The sequence below is a fragment of the Amblyomma mixtum genome, chromosome 3, assembly GCF_055824585.1.
Source record: "Amblyomma mixtum isolate Tamu chromosome 3, ASM5582458v1, whole genome shotgun sequence".
Lineage (NCBI taxonomy): Eukaryota > Metazoa > Arthropoda > Arachnida > Ixodida > Ixodidae > Amblyomma > Amblyomma mixtum.
Window position 1 is genome coordinate 9,138,015 of NC_143014.1, and position 18,466 is coordinate 9,156,480.

Sequence of the window (18,466 nt, forward strand, 5' to 3'; positions counted from 1 at the left end):
GGTTTTCACGTTGGGTAAGAGAACTCCACTATAAAAAATGCACACCTTCACTGTAGTCTCAAGAAAGCATATACCATGGAGGTTGTTCTCTCGACGCGCGTTTCAACGCTGCCGCCTCTCACGTCGTGCTGCCGATCAAACAGCGTCACCATGTTTTTACGACAACCTACTCTCTACGACTGCTACGTTGGGTACTTTGTTAGCCTTGCTGTTCTCCCATCAATATAAAAAAAAAACTTCCCCATACAAACAGAAATCGGCATGTAATTACGTGAATGAGCAAAGCAGCAAGCGATACTGCCGTGAGAACTCATGCATTTTTCAACCGCAGCGCAAGCAACAGGTCGTTAATTCGCGCGTTTCTACCAGTGGTAATTGCTCGCAATCGCTGCAATTTCTGTGGATGCCGATACGGCTGAATACCCAAAAAAATACCAAAAATAAAATAAACAGTAGGATACAAGCTTTTTCACAACGAAACCGAAACAGAAACTGGTTGTCACCGCCAGGTGGCTGCCGGTAGCTGTTTTTCTGTATAATCCTCATGGCGGTTCGGGTGCTGCGTCGCTTGCGTCGCGCTTCGGCGCTTGCTACAATTCGCTACTTTGATTGTGAGCCGTCGTGAACTGTGTTGTGGTTTGCGTGTGTTTCTTCTTGCACAAGGGTGCACAATCGCGCAGTGCTGTCGACGTAGCCTATTCGAGGCAAAGTGTCATTTTTCTGGTCTCTCTAACTTTTCAGTCTGTGCGCTTCTTTGTGTAGTCCAGGATGGGTGTCCAGGCACAAAGACGCGCGGGCACTGTCGCGGTAGAAATGTTCCAAATAAGGCCTGGAATATTTTCTTCTGTGTGACTACGTGGTAGAGAGTGCCGGCTACGTAGCACTCGTGCTGAACTCTCACTGGTTGGTGTAGTGCCCGTGACACGAAGGCAAACAGCGTTCTGCACGACTACGCAATCATCTGAAAAGGTAAGCAGTACTCGTGCATTATCCGAAGCATATAATGCTGGAACGGTGACCTGTCGTACTGCTGCAGTATTCGTGTTCAATGCTATAAAAAGCGTTTAAGGCGCTTTTGTTGTAGCCGCGGTGAGTTGCTCTGCCAAGAATTGTCGCTGTCGGTACTTGTTTTGGCAAAGGGGATGCGACCTTGCGTGCGCTAGCTTTGCATGATTTTGGTATGCGCAGTTTGCGCGTTTTGTTTCTTGTTGAGCACAGATTTGTCCTCGTATATGCCTCGTTCTACGCGTTTCTGCCCATGCTTGTTCACACCACCGCGCACGTTTCAAGGACCGGCACTTTGGCTGTGCGTAAAATGTATGATTGTCTTTCAAGATAGCGTTAGCACTTTGAGGGGGATTGAAACACTTTTTATTCGCCGCGGTTTTTGCTTGGCCCTAGACTGTTGAACCTTAGGTCGTGGGGTCGATCCTGATGGCAGTAGCCGCATTTCGATTTAGGTGAAATTAAAAAAAGAATGCCCCTGTGCTGTGCGTTGTCAGCTCACGTTAAGAAATTCTAGGTGGTCTAAATTAATCCGGAACCCTCCAATACGATCAGTGCCCATTTTCCGCATCTGAATTCAAACCCCACTCTAAAGAAAGCACTGTCTCAGGTTGCAGTTACCAACGAAAGTTAATTTCCGGCCGTCAGGATCTAATTTTTAAATCAGTATGTGAAGATATTTTTTTTAAGATACCGATAGCGTTTCTGGCTACCCAGAGTATAGGATCTTGCATTTCGATCACTCTGCTGTTTGAAAATTGGTTTCTGAGGAAAACAAGTGACGCAATAATTGTCTCAGTTATTACGATGTTTATCTACGCTTTCGAACGCAGATTTGTTTTGCTCATAGCAAGATTCCTTTACTAGTGCTAGGGGAACTGATGCATTTTAAACAGGGTAGTTTTCCTTTGTATTGAGGCGTATACTTGGGCAGGTATATTTTTCCTGATCTTTTTACATTCATGTGATATTCACTGTTGGACCGAGTTCGCATGCTTGTTTTTGTACTCCTGTCATAGTGATAATGGGAAATTGGTATCCGCAGGTGGCACATCTGTCTTCCAGTCCGAGTCAATGGCATGGATTTTGTGGCCACCAGATGAAGTCAAAAGCTGTGTTGTAAGTTGTTACTGCATTGTGCTTTGTTTTTGTGGTTGCCATGAAATGTTCTCTTACTTTCATTGCTCTTTTCCTTAATGCTACTGCTTGGACCAGTTTGGATAGCTCTGGCCTGATATGTTTACATGTTTCTATGAGTAATATTAGTTGGCTGTCAGAATGGGCCGGTTGCAGGCCATTTGAAGTTTTACATTCAATATTGCTCGTCTTTTAACCGTTGCATTCTATGCATGAAGTGCGAAATGTCTGCATGTTTTTGGCTGCATTATGTGATACTATTTGACTAAGAATATTAACATTATGATGCATGTGTGTTAACTTAAATATGTGTTTTTATGCCACTCATCGCAGGTCACAGATGTAAAAGAAAAAGTGCACACATGAGAACTGGTTTCATTACTGCTGCCTTGTTTTTGCTAAGCATGGGGAGCTGAGCTAATTGGTTCTGGGTAGAATTATGAGACATCATTCCAGTGTACAAAAACACATGAACGAAGAGAGTAGACTCCATAGACCCCAGACTTCAACTGAGGTTGATTCCACAACATGAGCTTTTTGCATGCAAAGTGGTACTAGTGCCCCTGTGGCTGAAAAGTGTTTCCTCGATCAGGTAATAATTATTCAAGGTTGCAAAAACAAAAACATAGGCGTAAGGTTAGCTTGTCACTCAAGTTGAATGCATTGGCGTGACTAAACATTGCCTACCTGGCTGACCCAACACACATTTGCGTTGAGATAATCTATTTCTTTTTCTGCCTGCCTGCTCCAGTCGCCTTACTTCGGCATTGACGCTGTCACGACTCTGTGACAGCATCAATGCGCAAGTAAGGAGACTGGAGCAGGCAGTTTTCACAGGAGAAATTGTAGCCTTAGTGGTAGAAAGCCAGGTTCGAGAGATGAAGTGCGCTGGGCAGCGCAAGCCGGAAGAGAACGCACATTCGCAAAAGTGACCTGTCATTGTGCCCTATTGCCATCAGGTGTCACACCGCCTCAAGAAGGCCAGTGACAAACACGATGTACATGTCGTATTTTCAGCTTGGGAAAGCTGGGATGCATGTGCCACCTGATAAATGACGTTACGAAAAAGCCTGCCTACAAAACTAAGCACACCAAACCCCTCGTTAAACATGAGGTTGACATGGTGTACAGCATCCTCCTTGCCTGTGGCAAACATTACATTAGACAGACGAGGCTTGCATCAATGAACGCTTGCTTGAACATTGCAGGACAACTGATTCATTAAGTGGCAGAGGTCATTTAGCTGAGCACATTCGCCTTTGCTCGCACAAGCGAGCATGCAAGGCGTTTTTGAAAGAAACACATGCCTGGTGCAAGTTTAGCACTTGAAAGGGCTGGGAAATTTTTTAAGCCTTTTGTATCTGTGCTGAAAAAAAAGAATTACGTCAGCAGCCCTTCTGCAGCGCTCCAGAAAAAGAAATAGATTATCTGGAGGCAAATATGTTTGTTGGGTCAGCCAGGTAGGTGATGCATAGGCGTGCCGGTGTGTTGAATGTGAGTGGCAAGATACCTTTACCCCTATGTTTTTTTGTGTTTTGGTTTTTGCCGTCCTGAATAATTGTTATCTGGTGGCGGAAATACTTTTGAGCCCCAGGGATCACTAGTACCCCTTTGCACATAAAAAGCCTGTGTTGTGGAATAAACCTCAGTTGAAATATGGTGTCCATGGAGTCTACTCTCTTCATCCGTGTGATTTTGTGTGCCGGAATGATGTCTCATAATTCTCCCTTGTTTTCAGTGAATAAGGAGGGCTTCTGGTGTCTCTTTTTTGTATGTGATGGTTATAACAAAGTGGCTACCGATAAACTGTCATGTTGGGCTTAATTGATAGGATCCTTGGAAATTTGTTTGACAGCATATTCCATGGGCACTTTCTTGAGAAAAATCAGTTATTTGTTACCCATTTCACTGCATTTACCATTGCTTCTCATCATGTCTCGAAAGTCATTGATAAGCACAAGCTTTCGAGTCCTGAGGGCTGTGTGAGAAGCCTTCTGACATAATTTAAACTACTGAGGATATCTGAAGACAGATTTTACCAATAATTGTTAGCCAATCCAAACCTCTTGGTTCTATCCCTGACAACCTGAAGCTGACCTGTCAATAATTAAGGCTGGAAACCGTTCTGATCCCCAAACTGTTCTCCTATTTTATTGATGTGCATTTTGCATGAACTGTTAGAGCACGAAATGAGTCCGCATATTACTTGCCACAAACTAATATTTCTATACCAGTCATCACGGCTCCCATTCTCTTTACTCATGTGCAATCCAACTTTTTGAATTCACAACAGATTTTCACCCAAATTTAGATTCTTTATTTTAGGCAAGTGTCATCGACTTGAATTTCTCCAAAGCTTTTCATGTTTGTCATTATAACCTTTTAGCTACACTCTCATGCTTGAGCCTTCATTCTTTGATATTAGTGTAGATACATTGCTTCCTGTTCTACGGCTAGCCTTAAAAAACTATTGTACTTCTTGTCTTATGAAGCCCAGCATATCAATATGCAAAATCATAAGGCGTCCCTCATCCTGAGTCACTTTAGGATGTTAAACCCCCATAAACCAAACCAAGAACATTACTAAAGTACATTAATATTAGCCATTCAATAACAGTCCTTGTCTTTACAACCTTGTCTTTATGACTGCATTATTCAGAAGGATGCCCCAACTATCTCAGCTACTCTGACTGTATTGACTTTTGCAAGACGGATGAATGGGCTTGTTTGTAATTCATCGTGTCAAAACAGCGCAAAGAAGAGAAAGATGAGGAAGGAATGCGTCGGTGCGAGTGCTGACTTTCAAGAAAGTTTATTGGAAAGCACATCAAAATATATACATTGTGGCCTAAAAAAGAATGAAGAAAGGGCGCCTTGTAACATTCACATTGGATCTGTCAAAAACAAAACGAAAGTTGAATATGAAGCATTTAAGAGCATGAACTCTATCTTAGGGAGCGATAAAGAAGGTGTGTTAACACATTGATTGCGTTTTTTCTACAATTTCAGTGGCCTCGATCATCTCATGCACAAACTTTTCTGTGTCTGTCTAGCACAATGCAGCACAAGAAATTACGCCTCACAGCAATCAGGATGTGGCAGACGATCGCAGTCGCGACAGTGAAACATCAGATTCCCCCTGCTAGCTTTGTTCACATCGTAACGGTGGTCTTTTGACCTCTCATTGGCACCTCTGCTAGTTTCTTGCTGAAGTTGATGCATTAGCCAGATGGTTCAACTTTAGATTATTACATAGTTTCTTGGCTCTGGACATTGCTATTAACAAATCAGCTGCTGTGTGACACTTGAACTCAGAATTAACTGCCTCCGTTGCCTTGGACAGAAAGACGCCTTTAGACATGACCACAAAACCACCTTCTTTATCACCAGTTGAATGCGATAGGGCCCACCGTCTTAAACCCGTTACAGTTCAGCCTGCGGGCAAGTTCCTGGCATGGTTCATACCACGACACCCCATCAACCAACGCCCCCTGAAACACACCTGTCACGCTCAGGTCCAGGCACAGGAAGGCAAGACGTCAAAGTATGGCAAGCAGCTCCAGAATAGTCCTCTTCGAAGGAACAATGGCAAATTTTGGCCCGTATATGCTTCAAGCAGCAGACGAGGCAGCAACTCAGCGTCGACATTATGCACCTTGTTTTCAGACACTCGTGCCTTGGCTTCTCTGCTCCGGGCTAGTGAGCGCAAAGTGGCTGCAAAGTGGCATTCCAGATGGCTTTCACCTGGTCAACGGTGCGTGACACCGTCAACCAGCCACTCCCTGGCTTGTTTTCAGGCACAAGAGTTTGACAACAAGGTGCACACCTTCAGCTTTGAGTCGCTGCCTCGTCTGGTCCTTGAAGTGCTTATGGACCAAAATTTTCCGTTCCTCCGAAGAGAACTATTGTGGAGATGCTTGCCATGGTTTGACGAGTTGCCTTTTCCACGCCCAGACCTGAGTGTGACAGGTGTGTTTCGGGGTGTTTTGATGTAGTGTCACGGTTTGAACCCTCTTTAGGAACTTGCCCACAGGCCGAACTGTGTCGTATTTAAGAGGGTGGGCCCTCTTGCTTTCAACTGCTGATAAACGGTGGTTTTGTGGTCGTATCGAAAGGCGCCTTTCACTCCAAGGCCACAGATGCAGTGTATTCTGAGTTTGAGTGCCACTTACTATCTGATTTGTTAAAAGCAAAGTCCAGTGCCAAGAAACATTAACAATCTAGAGTTTAACCATCAGGCTAATGCCATCAACTTCAGTAAGAAAAATTGTCCAGCTATCTTCTTTACCGCAAAGACCCATGAAGGTGACTGCTCCTTCAGGGTTGTAGTTTAAGAGAATGGAACCTGTCAGGAACAAATCACCTTCTCTTTGCGACATAAAATTAAGTTGCTCAGCATTGATGACTCCTCTCGTGTAAGATCTGCAGAGAAAGTAACGCAGTTTCTACACAATAACTCTCGCACCAGTTTCATGGGGTGCTATGTTGACATCAAGGATTTATATTACATCATCCCTCAATCAGGATCAATAATGTGTTGAAGAATTCATTAACCTAAATGGAGCAGTGGCATTCCAAACGTCTCAGGCGTTTTGGTGAATAATTTTGTCACACTTTTAAGCTCATACCTTCAGTCCACCTTTATTACATTTCAGAATAGCTTGTTTTTGCAAAAAAACTGTATTAGCGCCGCTGTTACGTGGCTTATTGCAATATCTCCAATCCTGACGAAGCATTGTCTAAGGTGAGAGAGGAGTTCAGTCAAAGCCTCAGTCCACTTTGAATCACCACTGAAATTATAGAGGATATGTCATCACATTTATTGGATCTCAATCTTGGGTGGCTACACTTGTTGGGCTTACGAGCCAAGGTAAAACAAGCTACTTTTACCATTTTCTTCGGTTCAGTCTAAGCTGGTCAAGAGGTGTCACTAACCTGTGCTTCAAAAATTCCTTATTGAAATCCTGTTTGATTGCCATGGCATCCAGTTTTGCCCAGCTCATATGCCGTTTGTCCTTTACTGGATATTCAGAACATTTGTCAGTGTCTTTAGCCGATTGCTTTAAGCAGAAGTTGAAACATTCCTTTTGTGCCCCCGTCGAGACTGTAACTCCCAAAAGGAAGTTTGTACGTACCTGTTCCCTACATCCACAATTGGTCGCACCGGTTAAATAGGCAGTCGAGTTGGCGTTGATATTGTTTTTCTAACCCTATGAAGTTTCAGTACCTGTAGTCAACCGAGATTATCCATCAGAGTCTCTTCGTGCACTGCACAGAAGACATAGTGTGTTCGAACGCCTTGAAATGCGGCTATGTTTACATTGGGAAAACAGGCAAGTGTGTCACTGAGAGGTTTAAAAGACCACCACGACGATGTGAACAAAGCTTGCGGGAGAACTTTGATGATTCACTGTCGCAATTGCAATTGTTTGCCAGATCCTAAACGCTGTGAACCGGAATTCATGTTCTGCATTTTGCCTGACAGACACAGAAAAGTTTGTGCGTGAGATAATCGAGGCCGCTGAAATTTAAAAAAAAACCGCAATCACTGTGTTAGCGCACCTTCTTTATCGCTTCCTAAGGAAGAGTTCATGCTCTTAAATGCTTCTTTGTCAGTTTTTGTTTTATTTTACACTCATGCAATGTGGTTGACACAAGGTGCCCTTTGTTCGTTGTTTTTTTAGGCCACAGTGCATATATCTTGACGTGGTTTCCAATACACATTGGTGATAGTCAGCACTCATGCCATCATATTTATTCCTTCCTTGTCCTTGTCTTGTCTGCATTGTTTTGTCACAACGTATTCACCTCCTTTCCCACCTCTAGGGTTAATGGTATGGAGAAACCTTAACCAGATGCAGCCCCACATACTTGGAGCATGTCACGATACATGCTGCTGGCACCACAAGGGCACTCGGGTTTATCAGGAGATGTCATGATCTGTGTGCTCTTGCCGTGCTTCCCAGTTTATGCATAAAAATTTTATTGATTCCAAACTGAAGTATTCCCTAGCTCTTTCAATTTTGCACCAAACTGTTTGAAGCTACGCCACCAACTCCCTTTAATCCAACAGCGAAACTTGGTACAGCATATGTGTAATCAGTCATCTCATTTGACCGCCAGACATCACTGCATAAAAGGGGAAATCGCTCGTTTAGGTGTGTTCCATATACTCTACAATACTTTTCCACAACTTAATGTTAAATGTTGCTGCCCCGCTTCAGACCAGGATGCCATCACAACTAAATCAAGAAATTTTTCCTGTTCCCATTGAAGAATAAATTGGCTACCTCACCACATTTTCATTGCATGTGGTCCCTCAAAATTATGGAAATAAGTGATATCGCTTGGAGCATTGACACTGGTTTGTTTTACCTTTTGTTTGCTGCTGTTTTTATTTTTTGCAGCTGATGTATCAATGGATTGTATGCCTCTTTTCTTAGTGTATCGTCTGCGACATCTCAGCTGTGCTACTGCAGTCACCCTTCTGATGTTACCTTTATATTGTCCCTCTTATTAATACCCCACTAAAAGCCTTCAGAGGACAAAAAAACGATGGCTTTTTTATTTTGCTCATTATGGCACACGTCAGGCTTATGTTTAGGGATATAGGAGAGGCCTCTGTCTTGCAGTGGTGCTAGTTATGCTGCTGATGATGGTACTTAATGACGAGCATATGATATATTGAATAAGAACCTCAAATTATTTTTCTTTTTGAGTGCGAATAGCTTGAGTGGTTCTTGATTTCGGCTCACTTTATTCCTGTGGCCACAATACGGAGTTTACTTTTTTAGCACTCTAATACTGGCAAGAATAAAACTTGTCGATCCTAATTCTTTCATTTCAATCTTTTCTGCAGAGTGCATCGCCCAGTTTTCCCAAGCCCTCATGCACCGGTGGTACATCAACAAGGCTGTTTCATGGGGCCCAGCTGCATTGACAAGTGGCTAAAGAAGAGCAAGAGGAGCATGAACACAAAATAAAACTGGCTATAGGAGCTTCATCTATTTTGAAATTTGCTGTCTCATTGCGACAGACATAACATTGTGGCATGGCCCCTGCCCCAACATCTCCCAGTCATTCCAATGTACCCAATCATTCCAACGTGCCTAGTCATTCCAACCTGCCCAGTCATTCCAAGGTGCCCCAGTCATTCCAACATGCCCAGTCATTCCAACATGCCCAGTCATTCCAATGTGCCCAGTCATTCCAACGTGCCTAGTCATTCCAACCTGCCCAGTCATTCCAAGGTGCCCCAGTCATTCCAACATGCCCAGTCATTCCAACATGCCCAGTCATTCCAATGTGCCCAGTCATTCCAATGTGCCCAGTCATTCCAACATGTGCAGTCATTCCAACCTATTTGCCATTACCATAATCCACCAAGGTTTCCAGTGTTGGTTTCCAATATTTACATCATTGCCTTTTTTTCCAATAGGGAAGAGCACCACGGGCTAGAACAAGGAAGAAGGGCGGCCCCGGCGGCGAGCGTAGCTCCGGCGTGATGGCTCTTCTGCTGCCCGTCTGCTGCGCGGGTTCAGCGCGGCTCCGTTCTTATAGCCGCCCACTAACGGTTGCGGCAGCCAGCGGTTCAAATCCTCCAATCAGGTCACAGCACTGGCCACCGTTCAAATTAGACCAATGGTCGAGTGGCGCTGGCCGGCGACGCGTCGGAGGAGCCCGCACCGACGGAAAGGAGGGAAGGAGGAAGGGTCCGTGTCGGCGCCGGCGTGGCTGGATGAGTCACGCTGCACGTCGCGACATGTCCGAGAGTGTGGGCCTGCTTTGAGCGCCGGCGGGTGCGCAGCGCTGGTCTAGACAGGCCCGCCAGCGAAATGTGGGCGCCGGCAGTACAACGCTAACCGAATATCCTTATCACAGTAACACTTTCAAAGATTCTTTCTTCCCGCTAGCAACAAGGGAATGGAGCCGTCGAGACGCATCTATAACTAACGCTGATTCATTTTCAAATTTTTGTTCTGAACTAGAAGTCGCGTTTTAAAACTAGAGTTGTGGTTAGAAAGCTTTTTTTTAAACTTCAAGGATTATACGATGTGTTATGCCCATGTTTATATTATGTTTATGTTTCTGAACTAGCATGCTTTTTCTTTGGATTGCTTGTGGAAATCTGTCAAACATCTTTTCAGTTTTTCTGAGCTATGAATTGTCTAGATTATTCTTGTCCTTTGCACAGCCGCTTTTTGAAATGTTTATCCTTTACCCTGCATTATACATGTGATGCCCACCTGATAAGGTCTCAACCAGCGACTGGCAGTATTTCAAATAAAGAAATAAATAAAACAAATATACTTACCGACGCATTTCCTGGAAGAAGTTTTGGGAAGATTACGAAGACCCGGCTCGCGCCATTTTTTGGCGGTTTCCCGCGCGGCACACGCAAAATTTTCATGCCACACAGGATTTTTGCTGTTGACGTATGCTGCGCCATAAAACGATGCAGCATAGTCTAAGGCCCTGAGGGGTCCTAGAGCTCCCAATACAGATTGTCATCTGGGAACTTCGTGATTCCGTGGCATCTAAAGCCAGCCTAGGTCTAAAAATAATTCAGAAAGGATAAAGAGATGGAAATCAAAGAATTGTTACAGAACAAGAATGTCGACCAGCAGTAAAAAAGCGAGCATGCACGCTTCTGCCCTTACAAAAAAATTTAGTAATATTCTTTAGGAAGTCTTCAGGCAAACGTTAGTACAGCCTATCAGCACTGAATATAAAGTCTTCTGAATGTCTTTATACTTTGTTGTAACAACCTCTCAACCGAATTTCGACAATTGGCCACCGTTATCTGGAAGATTCAAATACGAAGAAAATCTTTATAATCCCTACTATCTACTTATCAACGTTTGGAAACGTGTGTGTAAACTGTATGACATTTTTATCTACAATGTTTTATCACTTCAAAACCATTTGTGAACACTGTATCCTAGACTCTTAAAAGAATGATAGAAGCAGAATGCAAATTATTGCATTCATTTATTGTGCACAAGCTCTCACATGCTACATAAGCGCTAAAGACGTGCATAACACCACAAAATATTTTGCGGAGAACAGTAGAGGAACAGAATATTGCTTTCGGCACAGAAGCCTTAGCCCCCTCAGTTCCCTCTTGCGGCCAGTGATCAATGAGTGACACACAGAAATTGTCTAGAGATTTTATATGATTTATGCAAAGTCCTCATTATCATTTGTTTGTTTGTTTGTTTATTGATACTGTTAACCCTACTGAAGGGTCATTACAGGAGTGCTGCGAAAAAAAGAAAGCAAAAATTCAAACAAATTCTTCATCTAGCGCATTGTACACGTAACAAGTCATTAAAGAGGACGAGAGAAGTGTACACACTGCCCTATTACATTGTAGAAGAGAGCAACAAAAAACATAATCACGCACACTCAAAAGCATCTACACAGTAAAACACTATATAAAGACACGAAACACAATACACGGACTTAACCCAGCCATATTAGCACACTGCGCTCCCGGAATAAATGAAAGAGTCTAAATTAACCAAAAATGCACTGAGCGAAGAAGATTGAACTACGGAATCGGAAAGCATGTTCCATTCGTTTATTGCTCTGGGGAAGAAACTATATATGAATGCATCGTTACGAGTTACTGGAGGCGGAATATACATGCTATGGCGATGTATAGATGATTCATTAGAACGAATGTCGAAATAATGGGTCCGATTGATTTTAATTGCGTTACTGATAATAAGGAACAGAAACTTGAGCCTGTAGAATTTGGTCCTTAATTCTAACTTGGGAAGGTCTGCAAGGTGACACAACTCTTAGGGGGAGTGAACTCGGTGGTATTTATTAAATAGGAATCGAGACGCTAACCTCTGACTCCTTTCAAGTTTGTTACAGTTTTTTTGCGTTTGAGGATCCCAGATAATTTTAGCGTATTCAATTATTGGTCTAACTAGTGTTCTATAAGCCAAGTTATTAATTTCAGGAGTTGTACTATGTAAGTTGCGCCTCAGACTCCACAGCACTTTATTAGCCTTATTGCATGTTTCCTCTACGTGCCTATTCCATCTAAATTTGCTTGTAAATATTAGTCCCAAATACTTGTGTTCATCTACCCTTCCGAGCCCATTATCACGAATACGGTAAGGAAATTCTCAGGTAGTTTTCTTCCTAGTGGTAGACATACAAACAGATTTCGAGGGATTAATGGTCATTTGCCAGTCATCGCACCATTTAGTAATATTGTCTAGGCTGTGTTGTATGTTCATTTGATCACTGGGAGAATTTATTCTACTGTAAATGACACAATCGTCGGCGAATAATCTTATAGGAACAGAAACAAGGCTTGGCAAGTCATTAATAAAAATAAGAAATAAAAGCGTTCCAAGGACACTGCCCTGTGGTACACCAGATAAAACCAGTGATAAGCTGGACGTATGTCCGTCTATTTCAACGTACTGGTGGCGGCACTCTAAATACGAAGTAAACCATGCCGTTAGTTTGGAATTTTTAAACATAGGATTGATTTTAAGCAGAAGTTTACGGTGGGAAACTTTATCAAAAGCTTTGGCGAAATCTAGGTAAATTAAGTCCATCTGTCAGCGGGAATTAATCGTTTGTGAAATATCATGAACTAGCTCAACTAACTGTGTAATCGTAGAAAAACCTTTGCGGAAACCATGCTGCAGTGGTGATAACAAGTTCTACGTTTCTAAATAGTTCGATAAATGTTTGGTCATGATATGTTCTAGTAGCTTAGAACACGTACTCGTGAGAAAAATTGGTGTGTAATTGCTAAAGTATGAAGTGTTGCCGGTTTTATGGATTGGCACTATTCTGGCTAGTTTCCATGCGGAAGGGAAGTAACCATTGCTAACAGAGGAAATAAATATTTTCGTAAGGAACTTAGACACCCACTCAGCATACCTGAATAAAAATTCATTAGATATACCATCTGGTCCGGGGCTTTTTAAGGCGGAAGCCTTTAATGTCTCATCGTTGTAAGCAGCAGTTGTCGACAGAAAATGTCACGCTTTTCAATTGGTGGAAACGGTCGTGACGTCACAGTGCGCGAATTCCAAACGGGGCCAATTTTACTTTGGCTAGTAACCATGCAACCAATTGAAGAGATCGTATAGTGATGCTCCAAGTAAGTGGGACTGAGCTTAGTTAATTGCTTAATTACCCAATTAGCCTAATTAGCTTTACTAGTGAGGGCATATAAATAAATAAAACCGATTAAGGAATTCGTTGAGCTCAGGAATAGAACCCCGGTCTTCGGCGTGAGAGACGAGCATTCTATCCACTCCGCCATGCCAGCTCGATGGTTTGAAATGAACAAAGGCACGTCTAGTGAATACGGTGTCTTCACTCACTCTCATCCTCCTCGATTCCCTTCCGGCGAGGTTTAGGTGTCCACCGACAAATGAGAGACAGATACATTTCCTTTCCTCAAAAACCAATTTACCGACGAGCGAGGCGTAGAACCGAATGGGCGATGGCGTTCTATGGACTCCTTGGCAGCGTTGCAAGACGCTGTCGCGTTCCACTCTTAGGGGCGAAGCTTAACATCTTAACCACACATCAGTGACCAATTCTGGAGGCCCGTGTACTGTGCGATGTCAGTGCACGAAGAACCCCAGGTGGTCGAAATTTCCGGAGCCCTCCACTACGGCGTCTCTCATAGCCTGAGTCGCTTTGGGACGTTAAACCCCATAAAGCAAACCAAACACTTCAGGTCAAAAAAGTGCCCCCCTGAATTTTGTGAGACAGTTACTGCGTAATTTCCTTTCCTCAAATACAATTTTCATTTTCTTCATTACGGCTCCTCTTCATCTATCTCCTTTCACTCCCACTTCCTCCCTTCCTCTACGGTGCGGTTCAGGTGTCCACCGAGATGACAGAGAATTACTGCGCGATTTCCTTTCCTCAAAAAGCGTTGCGTTCAAAGGGCAAGGCATCGCGCTGAACGGGTGGTGTTCCGTGGACTCCCTGGCAGCGCTACAACGCGCTGTCGCGTTCCACTCCTAAAGGCGAAGCTTAAGCGTCATTAATTAGCAGTTAATTAGTATTCAGACATTAATCAGTAATTAACCATTAATTAGTGATTTGTCATCACTTAGTAATTAGTACTCAATTATATGTGACGCCACCAGTGCCACAGAAACAGCGAAGGTGGTGCGGAAAACGCTTCTGCCTCTACCCACTTTAGACAGTCAAAGTGCCCCCTGAATTTTTTTTGTGTTAATATTGAGTGACAGGTTCAGAACACTTTCTTCGGTTATCACAATAGCTGAAATGGGAGGACGGGTAGAAAAGTCATAATGGCGTGGCAATGTGTCATCATCCTTCGTAAAAACAGAGGAAAACTGAAGGTTGAATTGTTCAGTGCTTTCTTGAGTGTTAACCTCAGCATTTTAACAGTGTTGCTTGGTTGATGAATTAACATACCTCCAAAATTTCTCCGGTGCCTCGCAAAGAAACTTCCTCAGTGTAACATTAAATAAACGTTTTTTTGACTCTCTAATTTGGCGTTTCAAGTCATGTCTCATGCGGCGAATACAAGCTGTCACCCACATTGCAATTTTGGGAACATGCTTTTCGTTTGCGCTGAATTTTCCTTTTCGAATGGATAATTTCTCTGTTAATCTATGGATTCCTGCGCCTGCTCTTCTTTTTATTCTTTGGTATAAAGTGCTCGATACAATGGGTTGCGGCATTGGAAAGGAAACTTCACAAAGCATCAGTGCTCAGTTCTGAGTGATAGAGGTACATGAATTCATCGAAAGAAGATTCAAGATAATCTAGCACACTGACATCTGTGATCTGAAAATTCAAAACCTCTCTTATTGGTTCAGATGATGAGATAGATGGTGACATATTGAATGAATCTATTGCCATTTTATGATCTGATAATCCGTCCTCTACATGACAATCTGTCAAGAGCCTTATTAAGCCATGCGACACAAAAATTAAATCAAAAATAGATGATGTATCACACAGTCTTGTGAATCCGGTTACTATTTGCACTAAATCATAACAAAATACCAAGTCCGAAAGTTGTTCAGAGCTTGCCACATCCATCTCCCCGGGTGCGTAGGAGCTCCAATTAAATCCCGGTCAATTGGTTTGGTTTGGTTTATGGGGTTTAACGTCCCAAAGTGACTAAGGCTATGAGAGACGCCGTAGTGGAGGACTCCGGAAATTTCGACCACCTGGGGTTCTTTAACGTGCACTCACATCGCACAGTACACGGGCCTCGAATTTCTCCTCCAAAGAAATTCAACCGCCGCGGCCGGGATCGAACCCGAGTCTTAATTAAAATTCAATTAAAATCCCGGTAAATTAAAATCGCCTAGGACAATTACTCCGTCTCCTCCTCTAATATTTCTTTCCATAAATTCCCTTATATTGGTAATTACTTCAAGTGAGGAATTTGGTGGTCTATATACCCCTCCAATATAAACGGTTCGATCGGTAAGCTTAGTTTTGATTCATACCGCTTCATTATCGCCCGATTGATGCAGGACAGTACACAAAACATTTTGCTTGACCAGTATGGCTACGCCACCACCTCTTCCTTCTCGGTCCTTTCTGAATGCTTTATATCCAGCTGGCACGAACTTGGAGTCCTTTATATTCTTATGTAACCATGTCTCCGTTATAACAATAACGTCTTGTTCATGTTCCATAGCTATTACTTCCAGTGAGTCGGATTGGTTTAATATGCTCCGTGCATTTATATTCACTATCTTAAACTCATTCTGCTTGCTTTGTTCGTGTCACTTGTTGCCACTTCCGGTGGTGCTGGCAATTCTGTATCTCTCATTCTTAACTTCGTTCCAGCCATACAGCACGTCCTCTCATCTAGATAGTCCAACTCGTTGCATATTAACGCAATGGACAGCACACTCACAGATTTGTCACCGAGTCATAAGATTTCATTTCATTTCATTTTATTACTCTCAAGGCCGGACAGGCGTTAAAGAGAGGAGTAGGCAAAAAAAATAAATACAAAGTTAGTTAGTTAGTTAGTTAGTTATATTGATTTTTATGGCGCAAAAGCATCTGAGGCTATGCTGCGCCAAACACAAGGTTAGAGTTTTTGTTAATGGTGAAGCTTTTTAAAAGTACTTAGAGTTTGTTTAAAACGTTGGCTTCCTTGAGAAACCTAAAAATACATGAAATGTCAACCAGTGCTCGATCACCTAAGAGTAGCATGGGGTGTAATGGGATGCTTTCCCTGTAAAATGTTGTGAAATATTTCTTTCTTAGTTCTTCTAGTTTTATGCATGAAATTAAAATGTGGTTCACTGTGAGTTCAGCACCACACATTTCACAGAGAGGTTTGTTTTGTTTGGCTAGCAGAAAGTTGTGCGTGAGGTGGGTGTGTCCAATGCGGAGCCGACATAAAATAACTTCGGTAAAACGTTCTTGATGCCTACATGATTGCCATTCCTCTAAAATTGGTTTCACAGAATGTAATTTGTTGTTTACGTGATCTTTCCATGCGGCCTGCCACTTATTTCTGAGTTTACTGTTGATAAACTTTAAGCAATCCCTGTGCGGTATGCTCACTTGTTTTATTTGGCCATTCCGGGCTTGTGCAGCGCACACATCTGCTTTTTCATTACCTACGATTCCAACATGACTAGGAACCCAGCAGAATTTAATGTTATGTTTTTGTTTTGTGATTTTAACTATGCTATGTATGATGTTTCCTATTATAGGTTCAGCTGCATTTCTGGAGTGCAGTGCTTTAAGCATACTCAGGGAATCGGTGTAAATGATGCTATTTTTGATATTCTCTCTTACTATTTTTTCCACAGCTACAAAGATGGCATACCACTCAGCAGTAAAAACCGATGCGAATTCTGGTAGTCGCATTATCTGTTTGTTTTTTCCTTGGATTACTGCACTTCCAACGTGACTTTCTGTTTTTGAGCCATCGGTATAAAATTCAATGTAAGTGTCATACTTTTCTTGTAGTGCAAAGAATTCCTGTAATATGTACTCATTTGGCGTTTGCTTTTTATCTAAATGTGTCATTGTGAGGTCACATACTGAAGGCAGGCTGTACCATGGTGGTAAATATTCATTCCTTTGTGCAATATTCGGTAGGGCATCTAGTACTGTTAGCTCTTCGCATTTATCTTCAAAGCGCAGTAGTAATGGTCTGATAGAGTGTGGTTTGTTGATGAATAATCTTTTAGATGGGCACTTGGTTACAACTGGATGGCAGAGATGTTTCGGAAGAGAACGGATTTTTAAGACATATGAGCATATAAGGGCGATTCTTCGATCCTCAAGAGCGGCTTCATTAGTTTCAACGTAAAGGCTAACTACTGGTGATGTTCTGTATGCTCCGGATGATAGGCGCAGACCAAGATTATGAATGGGGTCTAATCTTTTTAAGTAGGATGCTCTTGCCGAACCATATACTATGGACCCGTAGTCCAGCTTGGAGCGCACCAGAGAGCGATATATTTGTAAAAGGCTTGCTCTATCGGACCCCCACCGCTTCCGTGAGAGAACTTTTAAGATATTGAGGGCTTGAGAAGCTTTCTTTTTAAGGTTGTTAATATGTGGTAGAAATGTGAGTTTCTTGTCGAAAGTTACGCCTAAAAATTTGTGTTCTAGTTTAATTGGTAGCGCAGTGTGATTCAAGTATAGATTGGGATCAACCTGTAGGCCTCGTCGCAATGAAAAAAGAACAGCTACTGTTTTTTGAGGAGAAAATTTAAACCCATTTATGTCTGCCCAAGCACCTAGTTTATTTAGTGTGATTTGTATTTGTCTCTCACAGGTTGATATGCTGGAGGACGTGCATGCTATTTGTAGGTCATCTACATAGACTGAATACATTATGGACTTGGGTATTACTTTAGCTAAGGAATTCATTTTTACTATGAAGAGTGTCGTGCTTAGAATGCACCCCTGGGGTACGCCGTTCTCTTGGGTGAAAGTCATGGAGAGAGTTGCTCCTAGGCGGACTCGGAATGTACGGTTAGCCAGGAAGTCGTTCAAGCAGTTCAACATCCTGCCGCGGATACCTAGCTCTGCTAGGTCACGGAGGATGCCGAACTTCCACGTAGTATCGTAGGCCTTCTCCAAGTCGAAGAAGACCCCAATACAGTGCTGCTTGTGGATGAACGCCTCCCGGATGGTGTTTTCTAGACGGACAAGATGATCTGTGGTTGAGCATGCTTTCTTAAACCCACATTGGTGTGTATCTAATAGTTGCCGAGATTCAAGTATGAAGGTCAATCTAATGTTTATTACACTTTCGAAAGATTTAGCAATGCAGCTGGTGAGGGCTATTGGTCTGTAACTGCTA

General features: G+C 42.7%; 1 long non-coding RNA gene across 1 annotated transcript; it reads left to right on the forward strand.

Annotated features, from left to right (window-relative positions):
• Window positions 1-615: 615 nt before the first annotated feature.
• Window positions 616-9,140, forward strand: LOC149349184 (uncharacterized). The gene is made up of 3 exons (XR_016289388.1): window positions 616-969; window positions 2,051-2,124; window positions 9,002-9,140. It is a non-coding gene; the product is annotated as an uncharacterized LOC149349184 (long non-coding RNA).
• The last annotated feature ends 9,326 nt before the right edge of the window (window positions 9,141-18,466 follow it).